Source organism: Bidens hawaiensis, unplaced genomic scaffold (assembly GCF_021521415.1).
Source record: "Bidens hawaiensis isolate Kalapana, Puna unplaced genomic scaffold, B.hawaiensis_p1.1 tig00419488_1, whole genome shotgun sequence".
In the NCBI taxonomy this organism is placed as follows: Eukaryota; Viridiplantae; Streptophyta; class Magnoliopsida; order Asterales; family Asteraceae; genus Bidens; species Bidens hawaiensis.
In genome coordinates, this window is record NW_027504876.1 from 81,354 (window position 1) to 96,101 (window position 14,748).

The 14,748-nt window shown below is 37.0% G+C and overlaps 1 pseudogene; it reads right to left on the bottom strand.

The window, feature by feature from the left end:
* Positions 1 to 4,973: 4,973 nt before the first annotated feature.
* LOC143609053 (transcription factor MYB12 pseudogene) lies at positions 4,974 to 7,057 on the bottom strand (annotated as a pseudogene).
* Positions 7,058 to 14,748: the final 7,691 nt, after the last annotated feature.

The following is a 14,748-nucleotide window of genomic DNA, read 5'->3' on the forward strand; positions in this document are numbered from 1 at the left end:
TGCGAAAACAACCATAATGGCTAAAAAGTTAGACGATGATGATCATCAGTTGGTTGTTGAGGAAGGTGTGAAGAGCATTCTCAGCTCATTCTTTGTCAAATTCATAATTAAATTAAAAATCAATATATTTTTTCTTTCTTATTAACTAAATAATATTTTTATATATTCATCATCATTTATTCTCCTCTCCTCCACTCACAACTTTCATAAAATATTAAAAAATTATACGATTTGAACAGAAATCTATTTTAATCTTTCCATTTAACATATTCTCTCTTATCTACTCATAACCATACCATATAATTTACAAAACTCACTCATATAAATATATGAAACCTCTAACAATGATAAAAATTGATATGAATGGGAAGTATGATGCCAAAAGGCAAACAATGGTTAACTACAAGGTCCAAATAATAAACTCATCCCAAATAAGTGAATAAGAAACAAATTAATAAGGCGTGGTTTAACGAGATATTTACAGGTGTGCCACTGAAATTCGAATTTGAATATCTGCAACCACTTGAAAGTATGGTGAGTGCCAGGGCAGGGCTAACTTTTGCCACCTCATAATTATAATATGACAGGATCTAAACAGGTCACGTATCTATATCTCATATTTTTAATACACCCTTTTAAAAATATCATCATTCGATATAAAAATTGTTTGTAATACGGTTAATGAGAAAAATGATAATGATAATGATAATAGTTTTTAAGGTTATGGTTATCAAATATTAATATTCATAAAATAATTTTAAATTAATAGGTTTGGTGGTGATTCATGAATAATATTAATGTTTTTAAGGTTTGATTGTAATTATTTAAAGAAAACATTCGGAGGGTCTTTCATAGAACCTTCATTGTAAATGTTTGTAACCTTGATAATGAATGCCAACCAACATTGCTTGAAAGTTTCGTGAGAAACAACCATTTCTTGAAAACATAATATTCATGAGTTGACTACATTTGAATTTGATGAATTATGGATCAATGGATGATGGCAAAGGCAGTTTAATTACGGGGAAATTTCTCAAAATTGCTCTATTTTGAAAAGAGATTTCAATTTTGTCCCTCAAACTTAATAATTCTAAAAATGTCTTCCTCTAACTCATCTTTGACCATGCATTAGGAAATCCTCGTGTTAGATTTCTTAATGCATGGTCAAAGATGAGTTAGGCCTCCAAACACATGGTCAACGACAAAAAAAACAAACAAATGAAAGGCTACCTTGTCTTTGACTATATGTTTGATGCTAACACGTCGTTGACCATGTGTTTGGAGGCCTAACTTATCTTTGACCATGCGTTAGGAAACTAACACGTCTTTGACGACGTGTTACGCTAACCGTCGTTAAAGACGTGTTAGATTTCTTAATGCATGGTCAAAGATGAGTTAAAAGAGGATATTTTTGGAATTATTAAGTTTGGGAGACAAAATTAGAATCTATTTCCAAAATAGGCCATTTTGAGAATTTTCTCATAATTACGACATATGTCGAAACTAGGGTTGCATCAGAGATAGCTCTAATACAATAAAAATGTTTGAATAAAAATGTTTGAATGTTTCGATCTCTTATAATTAAAAAAAAATATTAAATTGATTGGCTTAAGCGCCCAATGAACATAAATACAACAAATAACATGGGCCTAATTCATATTCTAATAGTACAATCCACCATAGTCCACCTCCAAGAACTTTCAACAGGCTCGACTCACGTTGGAAATATTTTTAACTACATCATTGTACTCTAACTGGAAAGGGGGATTAGATCTAAATTCTATTATCTTGTTTGTTTGATCTCTAGTTTCCAAATTCTTTTCACTAGTTCATCATTAGTGTATATATAATTTTTTGACTTCCAAAAGGGTACGGACACCACCAGGGTCATGGGCGGATCTACGTTATAGGTACCCGGGTTCACGTGAACCCACTGAGTTTCGGATTTTTAGTAGAACGTTTATATAAAAAGCTGCAGGGAACCCATAAATAAATATAGAGTGAACCTATAAACAAAAAGATCAAATGCTCTGTTGGTTCTGTCTTTGCTTTGTAACTATAGGAACCCGGGTTCTAATCTCTCTCTTAGCATGTTTTCTATTTTTTTTAAGATATATTGCTGAAATGATAACTATATAGGACTTAAGTCATTACTGCATAATTTAGTTTGTATATATTTCCAGAGAATTTAGTTTGTATACATTTTTAGAAATGTACACTGCAACCGTGTTAGTATAGGGTCATTACCACTTGTTCAGAGATGCAATAGCAATGGATAGCCACAATTTTAGTGTATATAATTAATAAACTAAACTTGTCAAAGTTTGCCAAGAGGTATCAACATGATTTTATTTTTGTTTTTTCATTTCTAAATATGTTTTTTTACTATTGTATCGTAATTTTATTGTGTGATGAACCTTACCCGACCCAAGCCGAACCGTCGAACCGACCCGAAAAATTTTATATCCGGCCCTGTGAAATTAGAGCATCTAAAACGAGTGAACCCACTCGAAAAATTTTCTGAATCCGTCACTGACCATGGTAACAAGCATCGACTAAGGTTTTGTTTAAGTTGATTTTGTCAAGAGACATGGTGTAGTCGTGTAGATCACAAAGTAGTATGGGATCAACCTGAATCATGTATGTGACCCGATTTTATTCAAAACTAAATTGCAAGAGAGTTGAGAGACATGATAACTAAACACTTATTTCGATACATTTGTTCAAATAAATTTGAATTTTTCTAAAAGTCATATACCCGAAAGAGGTATACGTAGACAATCTGGAGATGGAGTATGACAGCGAACTTAAGTGACATTTGAGGAACCAAGGCCCATGGGAAGGTGAGCGTTCAAAGGATTTGAGGTGTTTTTTTATTCAATCACCATCTTTAACTGTGTTTTATGATCTGTTGTGTGTTTATTCTTTTTATTTTTCATGTAGTTTATTGATGTTCGGGTACTTTGTATATATATTAGTGTGTTAATTATATAGTTTATTTAGTATATTGTTAGAATTTGGTACTTCAAATGTGCTTTTGTATTTCAGGTCATTGATCGTTAAAGATGTTAAATTGGAGACTTGGACGAGCATGGAATGATATCTCGGAAAGACCGGAGCATAAGTTGAAGTCTTGGGAAGTGTTAGAAGGATTCGAGAAGAGGTTGGATGAGAAATCTAAAGCCGATGCTAAAACTGAACAAGATGGGTTCACAAAAAGCGACCACGAAGTAAAACGAGCATATCCTGGGCTAGAAAATGAGTTACGGAACCCGTGATATATGAATTTTGGGTTTCTCAACGAGAGGAATCCAAAAATGAAGTTATTTTCCATCGCGCTACGCGATGGAATGGGCATATGACCATCGCACTACGCGATGGTCCCCACAGTCGGGAAATTTAGGGTTTTTTTGATATATTACGTTTTTGACGACCCTAGACGACATCATTCAGTTTCCAAAGCAGTTTTAGAGAAGGAGAGCAGCCTACCATCACTTCCAATCATCTCAAGGCCTCATATATGTTCTATAACATCATAATCGAAGACAAAGAGATGCCGAGACGCGGCTAGACCCTTTGAGTCATACCTGGGATGTATAGTTTGTAATCTTTCAGTTTATTTCTCATGTACTAGAACAACTAGTTGTAATTGTCTTGATGTTAATATATGAGTATTGATGTTTAGTATGTTCTTACATTCAGTCGGTTTAGGTTTTTGTCGATTAGAACGATTAGTTTGTCGGTTGCTATAATAATTGTTTGTAGGATTGTTTTGACCAGTTAATTGTGAGAAAGTATACGTTTGCCCTAAGTTGAGTCACACTGGCAGGGACCGTTTGATAACCAGTGCCGTGTGTTAGCGATCGTGGATGCATAAGGTTTAACCGTAGTCAGTCTATAGTTGACACAAGATAGTTAATCTGTTAAGTTGCATGAGATTTCTGTTAGCTTGCTTACTTAAATTCCCGGTTGTGATTTACTTGTTTGATTGATTGAATATTTAATTACTTTTTTGTTTATTATAAAACCAAATTCATTTGCTAGTGTGATCAGCACTGCTTATAGTGACTTCATAATGTTAGGAATCAGTTTTGCATTACACTGACCACATACTACTCGTGATTCGACACCCTACTTACCCTAGCTTGCTTAGATGATTAGGAACACTAATTTTAATACTTTTGACTAAATCGCGATAGTCTAGCATCATTTATTATATTAGCTTAATGAATGTTTATTGTTTTATCTATCTTTTTTTGTTATCATTGAATGAATTTTTTTTTAAAATTTATTTTTCAGTATGTTGTTAACATAATGCTTGTTTTGAATTTCTTTAATTTAATTTTAATTAATAATCTATTATTTAAATATATGAAATATAAAACAAATAAAAACTATTAAAAGTAATTTGATTTATATTAAATAAATGTAAAATTAGATGAAGATGTGGATGGTGAGATGATCGCTTTGTGGAATTGTGGAGGTCTTTGTTGTCAAAGAAAACAAGGGTCTTCTGGCGGATTGTAAATTTTGTTGTTATAGATGTTATTACTGTTGAAAGGTACGCCCAATATTTCTAACAATGCCAATATTTCTGAATTTTTCCTTCTCTTCTTGTTTCGCCTCCGTGGCCAAAGTTAGTGGTGGCCCGTGAGATTGGTATTTACATTTACTTGGTTACACAAAAATCAACACAATACAAAATGAACAAGCCTCAATGTATCTTGCGAGGATCTTATTTTTATCATCAAAAATACAAAATGCAACAATCACACAAATACTATTTCCTTTACTAAATATCACAAATAAAAACCAAATGCAACCAAAACCGATCCAAGGTTTAATAACACCATAATATTGAAGAACTATGTAAAACAAAAAGAAAACGTTATGATCCATTATTAAGCCTCATACACATATATGCTTATTTTGCTCAGCTTCAGCATAAGAGCTTCGAAAAGCCACCTTAATAGTTAATCCCATCCCCAGAGAAACATATCATCATGATCATCAACATTATCACAAATATTAATCCCTTCAAATCCAAGCCCCATCTCTAAATCACTCACCAAATCTCCATCAAAACAAAACCCCATAAGTTGTGATGAATTTGATCTAATGTTTTTATCTTCTAAACCATCCCCATTGCATGCAGTCATCTTGGTATTGTCAAAGTCTACTTCTGTCAAACCTTTTCCTATCTGACCCTCATCATAATCCCACAATATTCCATTTAAATTCATGGCATCATCTTCTAAAACAAAGTTCATGTCCATTAATTCATCATTTTCTGCCATGCTAATCTCATTTGGACAAATTTGATTTTCTTTCATGTTTTCATTAACATAACGTAATGAATTGTTTTCCACTGTTTGACCATCAAATTTCCCCATTTGCATGGCAGGATCAGGTGACAGTACTCTATGGTGTTTGTATTTTTTAGCAAAGCATCGACTCACTCGACCGAGTCTTTGCTTCATTCGATTGTTCATGTTATATGTTTGGACCAAGGGTATTGAGTCGCTTTTAGTTTTGAAAAACATGTAACTTTTGCGACTCAAATGAGAATTCCAGTAGTTTTTAATTTCGTTATCTGTTCGTCCAGGTAAATGACTAGCTATAGCCGACCACCTATACAACCAATTTAAAAGGCTGTGGTTAAAATAAAACGTACTGGTTGTTTTGTTCGGATGTATGTTTAAACCTATACTATAGGGGTTGTTTGGTAGCCTCTTAATGGTTATTAAGAGACTACATCTTAATGGTCCATAACCTCTTAATGGTTAAGAGGTAACCTTAAGTCTGAATGGTTTAACCTCTAAGAGGTTAAACCATTCAGACTTAAGGTTACCTCTTAACCATTAAGAGGTTATGAATCATTAAGAGGCAACCAAACAACACTCTAGTTTCTTTACTACAGTTGATTACAAACATTTGTAGAACTTTTATTCACAAACCTGTTACCCAAAGATCTATGTAACTTGACGATGACTTCTTCTTCTTCTTGAGTAAAATTGCCTCGTTTTAAATCCTCTCTTAAGTAATTGATCCATCGCAACCTACAACTTTTCCCGCATCTAAGTAATCCTTTTGAAGATCCAAAAATAGTATATTAGCAAACAAGATATATAAAAACAGTTTGACAAGAATAGATGTACGTATCTATATATATGTAAAGAGAAGAACTCATTTTTTCTATCAAAGGTCAATATTTATAAACTTTCACTTCTCATATACAAATGTCTATGCTATATACATACAAAAAGCATCTAATCAATTTGTTCATGTTTTTTTTCGTTTTCAAACTATACCTACGCATTTGCAGGCTGTGTAAAAAAAACATACCTACACATTCCAACACGTTCTAATTTATACATGTTTAGGTTCTATAAATAAACGAATTTTGTTTATTTATTTTTAAAAATGTTAGACAGAGTTACATTTTTATTAGTGTGAGATTGACTTTGACAACAGATATGTGAAAGTTAGAGATGCTGTTAGTCGCATTGTTCGATTGTCGATATATAGAGTAAAAATTTTACAATATCATATTCAAATCTTTACAATATCAACTTATAACAAACATAGATAAATATAAGGCGTAGGTTATTCTGACACCACATAGGTTATTTGATCATCAGGTGTCTGTCTATACGACTCGTATAGGGGCTATACGAGCCGTACAAATACAAAATTTTATCATTTTGTGTCGGAGAGTGTCATCTGTTTGAATCCAGCTATACGGCTCGTATAGCGGCTATACGACCCGCATAGATTGAAAAAGTTATCGTCATGCCCCCTCCGTACATTAGTCAGTCATTTGAGTACTATACGACTCGTATAACCCCTATAAGAGCCGTATAGAGTTGTGAACACACCAGAGGGGTGTTTGTTTGAATATAACGACCCTAAATAAAAACATACCTGCCTTCTTAGGTAGAGACCTCCAAGAACCTTCACCATTGGCTTGAATGTATTTAATCAACACCTCATCTTCTTCACTTGTCCATTTTCCTCTTCTCAACCCTACCTTTTCACAACATGGTGTTTTTCCCATTTAGAGAGAGAGAGAGAGAGAGAGAGGACTTTGAGTTTACAAAGATTTTGTCACGCCCCATCTGCTTTTATATGCATGTGGCTCAAAAAAGTCCTTTGAACGACTAACACACCATATAATTGTACTCGCTAATGTCCATTACAAGACTTGAACCCTCTAACTCATTAGGAGGTACACCATTTTATACATCTTGATATTGTTACGCAAATTTCTTTTGTTATTTGTCATGCAAATGATTGTCATATAACTTTATAAACAATGTTTATAAAGTTGCATGCTTAATAAATGAATACATACAACATTCACAACAGATAGAGCATATATGACAAAGGGAATCAACATTTCACAGCAGTAATTAGCAAATAAGTAATACTGCTACACAAGTTGCAAACCAGTATAAAATTTCATTGTAGTAATTAGTAAATAAGTAAAAAATAAAACCATTTTAAGAATTTTAACTATTAATTTACTCTTATGCAATGGGGTTCACCTTAATATATGTTTGGATCAAATACAAATCAATCTAGCCTACTAAGTGTATGAGTCAAGGAAAAAAAACACACGGTGACAAAGTTCAGAGCCGGCTATGAGGCAGGGCCGGGTGGTCGACGGACCCCGGCCCGACACCCCGATAGGCTTGAGTTTTTAATTTTTTTTTTGAAAAGAAATATGCATTCTTAATGTTCAACCCAATTACTCAACTAATTTAAGGCCTCAATTTTTCCGCATTCGACCTAAAATTTTTCAAGATTCTCGGAGAAAACCATGGCAAAGTTGTAAATAATTAATCATTTTATTGGGAGAAAACAAATAGTAGTTGGTCAGTACACATTATTGGCAGTATTTGGCACCAGCTATGTTGTTTCCACATCAAAAACGACCAAACTCAAACAAGGTACACCTTTTATTTGATAAAATACAAGCAGCAAATGTCTTCCTAATGTCTTACTATTCTAGAGTTTGGTTCGCTTCCACTCTATTAATAAACCCAAATTAAATGAACATGTTATAGTATAAATGTTATAGTATGGGGCCGTGGATGTAGCATAGGCTGAGGGGTTGCCTTTGCTTTCTTTTAATTTTTTTGGTGAAGTTTATTTTTGGTACAATTTTTTTTCTTATTTGATTTATTGTCGTGAACAAATTTGTTTAGTCCGTGGTACCACTTAAGGCTGTCAATTCCTGACACGACCCGAAACCCGACACGAAAAAATATTGGTTTTGGGTCGGCTGACACGACCCGTTTTCTTAAATAGGTCAACCCGAACCCGACCCATCTAAAAATTGGGTCAACCCGAACCCGACCCGTCAAAAAATGGGTTGACCTGTTAAGCCGTTTAAAAATTTTATAGAAGTTAATATTTTGATTTTAGAGATAAGAAGTGTTAAATTTTAAAGTTAAATACTTTGATTTATAATTTTTCATATAGCTATTAATATAAATTAATTAATTACTTTTTAAATATTTTTGTCCACTCTTCACTTCTATTATTTATATTTTATTAGTCTTAACCATCTATTCTTTTATTATCTCTACTCGTTTATTCTTATCTTAAGCAAAATATGTGAACCTAAGTTTGTTAATTGGAAATGAGAGATAAATTGACAAAAACAATTAGATCTATCACAAAATTGTTAAAATGCTTTATATGAATAAGAGTAATTGATTGTCCAGGTTAATATTAAGCCACTAGATATTAATCATATTCGTAAATGAACGTAAAATGGGTTGACCCGAAACACAACCCGAACACGACACGAATTTAAATGGGTCGACACGAATAAATATATGGGTTGGGTTATGGTTGAAGAATCTCGACACGCCAACCCGAAACCTATTAACCCGCCAACCCGACACGATTGACACCCCTAGTACCACTCAACTTTTTTTCTAAATTTCTCATTGGTTATACCCGAAGCCCTTGATGCTACAAACCATAAACCCTTTTCGGTTTGAGCAATCTCAACACTCAATAAGGGACGACTGTGTGCCCTTATCTTGTACCTTCACTGAAGGTACTGAGTACAAGATAAGGGCACACACTCGTCCCTTAATGAGCGTTGAGATTGCTCAAACCGAAAAGAGCTAATTTATGGTTTGTAACATCAAGCAAAATGTGAATTAAGATATAAGCCAAGAAATTATATATTACACTATTACTTTACATGTGAAACAACTGCGTTTTCATATGGAAATATTAATAAAAAGTTTTGATAAAAGTCATCTTTTTTTCAATTATATTTTTTTACAAAATTATTTTAAATTTGAAATAACTTGGATTTACTATGAAATACTGTCCTCGCAACTGTCGTTTTGTTTAAATTTCACTTTTTATAATATATAGATTAGATAATGTTATTTCACATGTGAAACAACTTTGGCTCACTTACAAATATTAATGAACAATCTTTGTAACTTTCATATAGGTGGTTTAATTGATGTAAAAATCTTTTAACCTCGGGTACACTTAAATATATACTATAGGTACTTGGCTTAACCGATGCAAAAATCTAAATACGTGATCGATCTTTACATACGTGATAAGATGCATTTATGCTTGTCTTCCAATTTCAATTTGGTATGCGTAAAATTAGACATCTTTAAAATGACATATAAAGCTATAAACCGGTAATGCAGCTAGTTGAATAGTTGGTTGATATTTTTATACTGATTATCCATTTTTCATTTTAACTTGTGACAAAATGTCAGTTGCGAGCCATGGTTTTACCACAATGAGCTTTAGGGCGAAGGGTTTCCTCTGAAATTGGTGGCAGGCAGGGTCACCAGCGTTGTCTGCGATTGCGGACGTTGGCGACCTTTCGCCAATGGGTATACCTGGGTGGCCAGACTCTGTTGGCTGTTCAAGAAAAGGTATGTATCGTTCAAATCTTTTTTTTTTCTTTCTTTCTAAGTTTTAGTGAGAGTTAAAGTCAATAAATTAAGCCACATGGAAAACTAAATAGACCTCGATGTATAAAGTGAGATATGATGGGTACCATTCGGGTCCATTAAACGTTTGTCTACATATAAAAAGAAGTTTGTTATTCCTTATCAATCCTTACAACCCAAATAAACATTACTAAATAAGTGAGCCACACACTATTGCCCACGGATCGACAAAACAAAAAACATGAAAATTGTGAGTTAAATAAAACTGTCAGTAAACATGTTCATGAGCACATTGATGGTTATCGACGAAGACTAGCATGTACACGAACCAAATGAACATGATTGGGGCATGTTTGTGTTTGTTTTTTAACGTAACCGAACAAACGATCTAACATGTGTTGGAAATTGGGCCCTTGATCTAACACACAAACACGAATGAACGTAAAATGGGTTGACCCGAAACACAACCCGAACACGACACGAATTTAAATGGGTCGACACGAATAAATATATGGGTTGGGTTATGGTTGAAGAATCTCGACACGCCAACCCGAAACCTATTAACCCGCCAACCCGACACGATTGACACCCCTAGTACCACTCAACTTTTTTTCTAAATTTCTCATTGGTTATACCCGAAGCCCTTGATGCTACAAACCATAAACCCTTTTCGGTTTGAGCAATCTCAACACTCAATAAGGGACGACTGTGTGCCCTTATCTTGTACCTTCACTGAAGGTACTGAGTACAAGATAAGGGCACACACTCGTCCCTTAATGAGCGTTGAGATTGCTCAAACCGAAAAGAGCTAATTTATGGTTTGTAACATCAAGCAAAATGTGAATTAAGATATAAGCCAAGAAATTATATATTACACTATTACTTTACATGTGAAACAACTGCGTTTTCATATGGAAATATTAATAAAAAGTTTTGATAAAAGTCATCTTTTTTTCAATTATATTTTTTTACAAAATTATTTTAAATTTGAAATAACTTGGATTTACTATGAAATACTGTCCTCGCAACTGTCGTTTTGTTTAAATTTCACTTTTTATAATATATAGATTAGATAATGTTATTTCACATGTGAAACAACTTTGGCTCACTTACAAATATTAATGAACAATCTTTGTAACTTTCATATAGGTGGTTTAATTGATGTAAAAATCTTTTAACCTCGGGTACACTTAAATATATACTTGAAGAAACACTAACCTACCCCGGGCAGATTACGGGTAACCTGGGGGTTAGAGAGTCGTTTCCCACGAGGGGTTAGATCCGGCAAAGATGGTTCTTCTGATAACCTGCAAAACAGACACCGTGAGCTCGTCACTGAGAAGGGGGGGGGGGTACCTCCTTGTGACCACCCTCCGGCGTGAGAATCAGACTAGATTGCTCTTGAATATAAGTGTATATTAAGAGAATGCTATAACAGTTATCAGGAATATGATATAAGATACAAGATAAGATGAGATGATCATACCATTTGGGGTATTTATAGCCGAAGGTAGGTTTCCAAGAGGGTATAGCCGGCTGAATAGTATTCCTGTTCAACCAACTGTGGCCTACGCACGTGCCATGCTGGTAGTTGGTGGGTAGGCAGCGGCTGATAGTGACCAGGCCTGCTGTGTACTATTCCTTTTCCACCAACTACAGGCTATGCACGTGGTATGACAGGAGTTGGTGAGTAGGTAGCGGCTAATAGTGACATACAGTACAAGAGCATGCTGCTCGCCATACTGTTGTCAATGAGCTGTCGTATCTTTGGTCAGATCTTTGCCCATACCTCGTCAGGTACAATAAAGATCTTTCAGTATCGTACGGACTGGCTCATTTGGGCGGGAGTATTCCCCCTCCCGCCTTTGTGCGGGAATGTTCCCGGCTTGCTCATTCCTTCTTCAGGTGACTACTGAATTATTATGAGAGTTAATCCTTGTGCGTGTAGCCTTGCTGCGCGGGTAGCCTTCCCTGATGGCTGGTATCCGTAACTGCGAGAACAGGCGGAGTACTTGGAGACCATTGGGAGGCGTTTCCTGCGGGAACAGCTTGCGTACTGCACGTGAGGACGTCACGTCTCTGAGCGTGGTGGGTCCTGCGGATCCAGTTGGTCTCTGCGCAGACGTCCCTAAAGTTAAGTTTTGCGGGTTCAACCGTGCAGACGTCCGTTAAGGAGTCCGCGGGTTCAACTGCGCAGACGTCCCTTTTCAAGGTGAGTCTTGCGGGTTCAACCGGGCTCTGCTGGGACCTACCTCTTCAAGTCCCCCCAGTCCAATGTTCTTCTCATGAATGTTTAATAAAGTGAGGTGAACTTTTGGACTTAAGCAAAGGGTTTTTGAAAAGGGTTTAGTTTTAAGGTTTTCCATGGGGATTCTTCCCGCGGAAGTCCTAATGTCACGCAGAATTTCCCACTGTTCTGCTTGATCTTTGGGTATGATGCGGGTAGGTCCGTAACCTCCTCGCAAGTCAGGAGCGTTGAGTACCTCTTGTGTAGATTCTCCATGAGGTTTTGGTAGTTTTGAACATAGTGATCAATTATGTTAAAACCACCAATTCCATCTTGAAGCTTCACACAATCTAGTTCTCGACGTTCCCGCTATGCGGGGATGTTATTCCCGTTTCCGCAAGCATGGCCCAGAAGATCCTTCTTGGTTTCATTTCCCTGCGGAGTGCTAAGTATGTGAAGGGTTTTGCCTTGACACTGTACCCGCACTCGTCTTATAGTTACTTTACTTCCAAGGTATTCCTGGCGTCAATTCCCTGCAGGTGCTAGGTATGTGAAGGGTTTTGCCTTAACACTGTACCCGCACCCGTCTTATGGTTGGTTGCCGAGGTATTCTTGGCTTCAATTCCCTGCGGGTGCTAGGTATGTGAAGGGTTTTGCCTTAACACTGTACCCGCACCCGTCTTATAGTCACTTGGTTGCCAAGGTAAGGGGTATTTTCCCGCTTACTTTTGAATCTTTGGGACTTGCGTTATAAACGTTACATGACTTGCGTATGCATATTTTAGTTTATTTTAGCAATTTTCCCAGTGTTTTGGATAAGTTAACCGTTCGACGCGCGGTTGTCTATAGGTTTGGTTTCCTCTCATGATTTGTGTGGTTAGGACCGGCACTTTCATTTAGTGGGATGACCAAAGTTTACCTATGACTGACCTGCGTGAAGGTTTGCGTTTTTTGGGTTTATGCGGGTTTTGCCGCCTTCCCCATGCAACGACTTTTCACGTAATTATGCGGTGAATACCGGCATATCAGTGTTTTGAATAATTTAACCGTTCGACGCGCGGTTGTTAATAGGTTAGTGTTCAGTTCTCTATCATGATTCGTGCGGGTAGACCGGCACTTTCATTTAGTTGGATGACTGAACTTTACCTTTAACTGACCTGCGTGAAGGTTTGCCCTTTTTTGGGTTTATGCGGGTTTTGCCGCCTTCCCCATGCAACGACTTTCCACGTAGTTATGCGGTGAAGACCGGCATATGCGTGTGGAAAGTTCATAAGTATAAATGTAAAATCATCAGCGTCAATGTGATAAGGAGAATCATTTCCATTAGAAGTGGCTCTGGGCCTTTACAAATTTGGAATTGATCTACATGTAACATTTGCGTAATTGAGCTCCGTTCCATGTTCGTGGGATGGGAGTGCCATCGAGCCTTTCGAGCCGGTATGCGCCCTTTCCCAGAACTTCTTTGATAACGTACGGACCTTCCCAGACAGGGGCCAGCTTTCCTGGGCGTTCTTGGTTCGAAGCCTCGTTGTTACGCAATATGTAGTCTCCTACATTGAAGTTGCAGAGTTTTACCCGGCTTTTAGTAGTCTCCTACATTGAAGCCCCGTTCTTGGTTTGCGTCGGTGTCGGATTCCTCCCGATCATCGTCCGAGGACTCGCACTCACTGCTCATGTTGAGCTGTTGTCGAGTGCTTCCAAATTCGTCAGCCTGTTGGACGGAACGCAAGCGTTCGTCCAACTCAGCTTGGAATTCCTTCTGACGTGTCTCCGCCCACGCTTTAACTTGTTCAAGTGTTTGGCGGGGGAGTCTCGTCTGTTGTCTTTCCGCCTGGGTATTACTGAATCCCAGGGGATGGTTTTTTACTGCACTTGCCCCGGCTTGGGTAACCGGGGTAGTGTTCGTAAAATTTACTGCACTTGCCCCGGCTTGGGTAACCGGGGTAGTGTTCGTAAGATTTGTGTGCTCGCCGGTGTTCCCCCCAGTAGCTGGGGTTGTGGTTACCGGGGCTTCTTGGTAACTCGTTGGCCTTGGGACCGGAGTAACGTTAACCATCTTTCCAGAAGTTTTGAAAAAACTGGAGAAAAATTAGTTCTAGCTTTTATGCACGGATGGCGCCAATGAAGAAACACTAACCTACCCCGGGCAGATTACGGGTAACCTGGGGGTTAGATAGTCGTTTCCCACGAGGGGTTAGATCCGGCAAAGATGGTTCTTCTGATAACCTGCAAAACAGACACCGTGAGCTCGTCACTGAGAAGTGGGGGGGGTACCTCCTTGTGACCACCCTCCGGCGTGAGAATCAGACTAGATTGCTCTTGAATATAAGTGTATATTAAGAGAATGCTAGAACAGTTATCAGGAATATGATATAAGATACAAGATAAGATAAGATGATCATACCATTTGGGGTATTTATAGCCGAAGGTAGGTTTCCAAGAGGGTATAGCCGGCTGAATAGTATTCCTGTTCAACCAACTGTGGCCTACGCACGTGCCATGCTGGTAGTTGGTGGGTAGGCAGCGGCTGATAGTGACCAGGCCTGCTGTGTACTATTCATTTTCCACCAACTA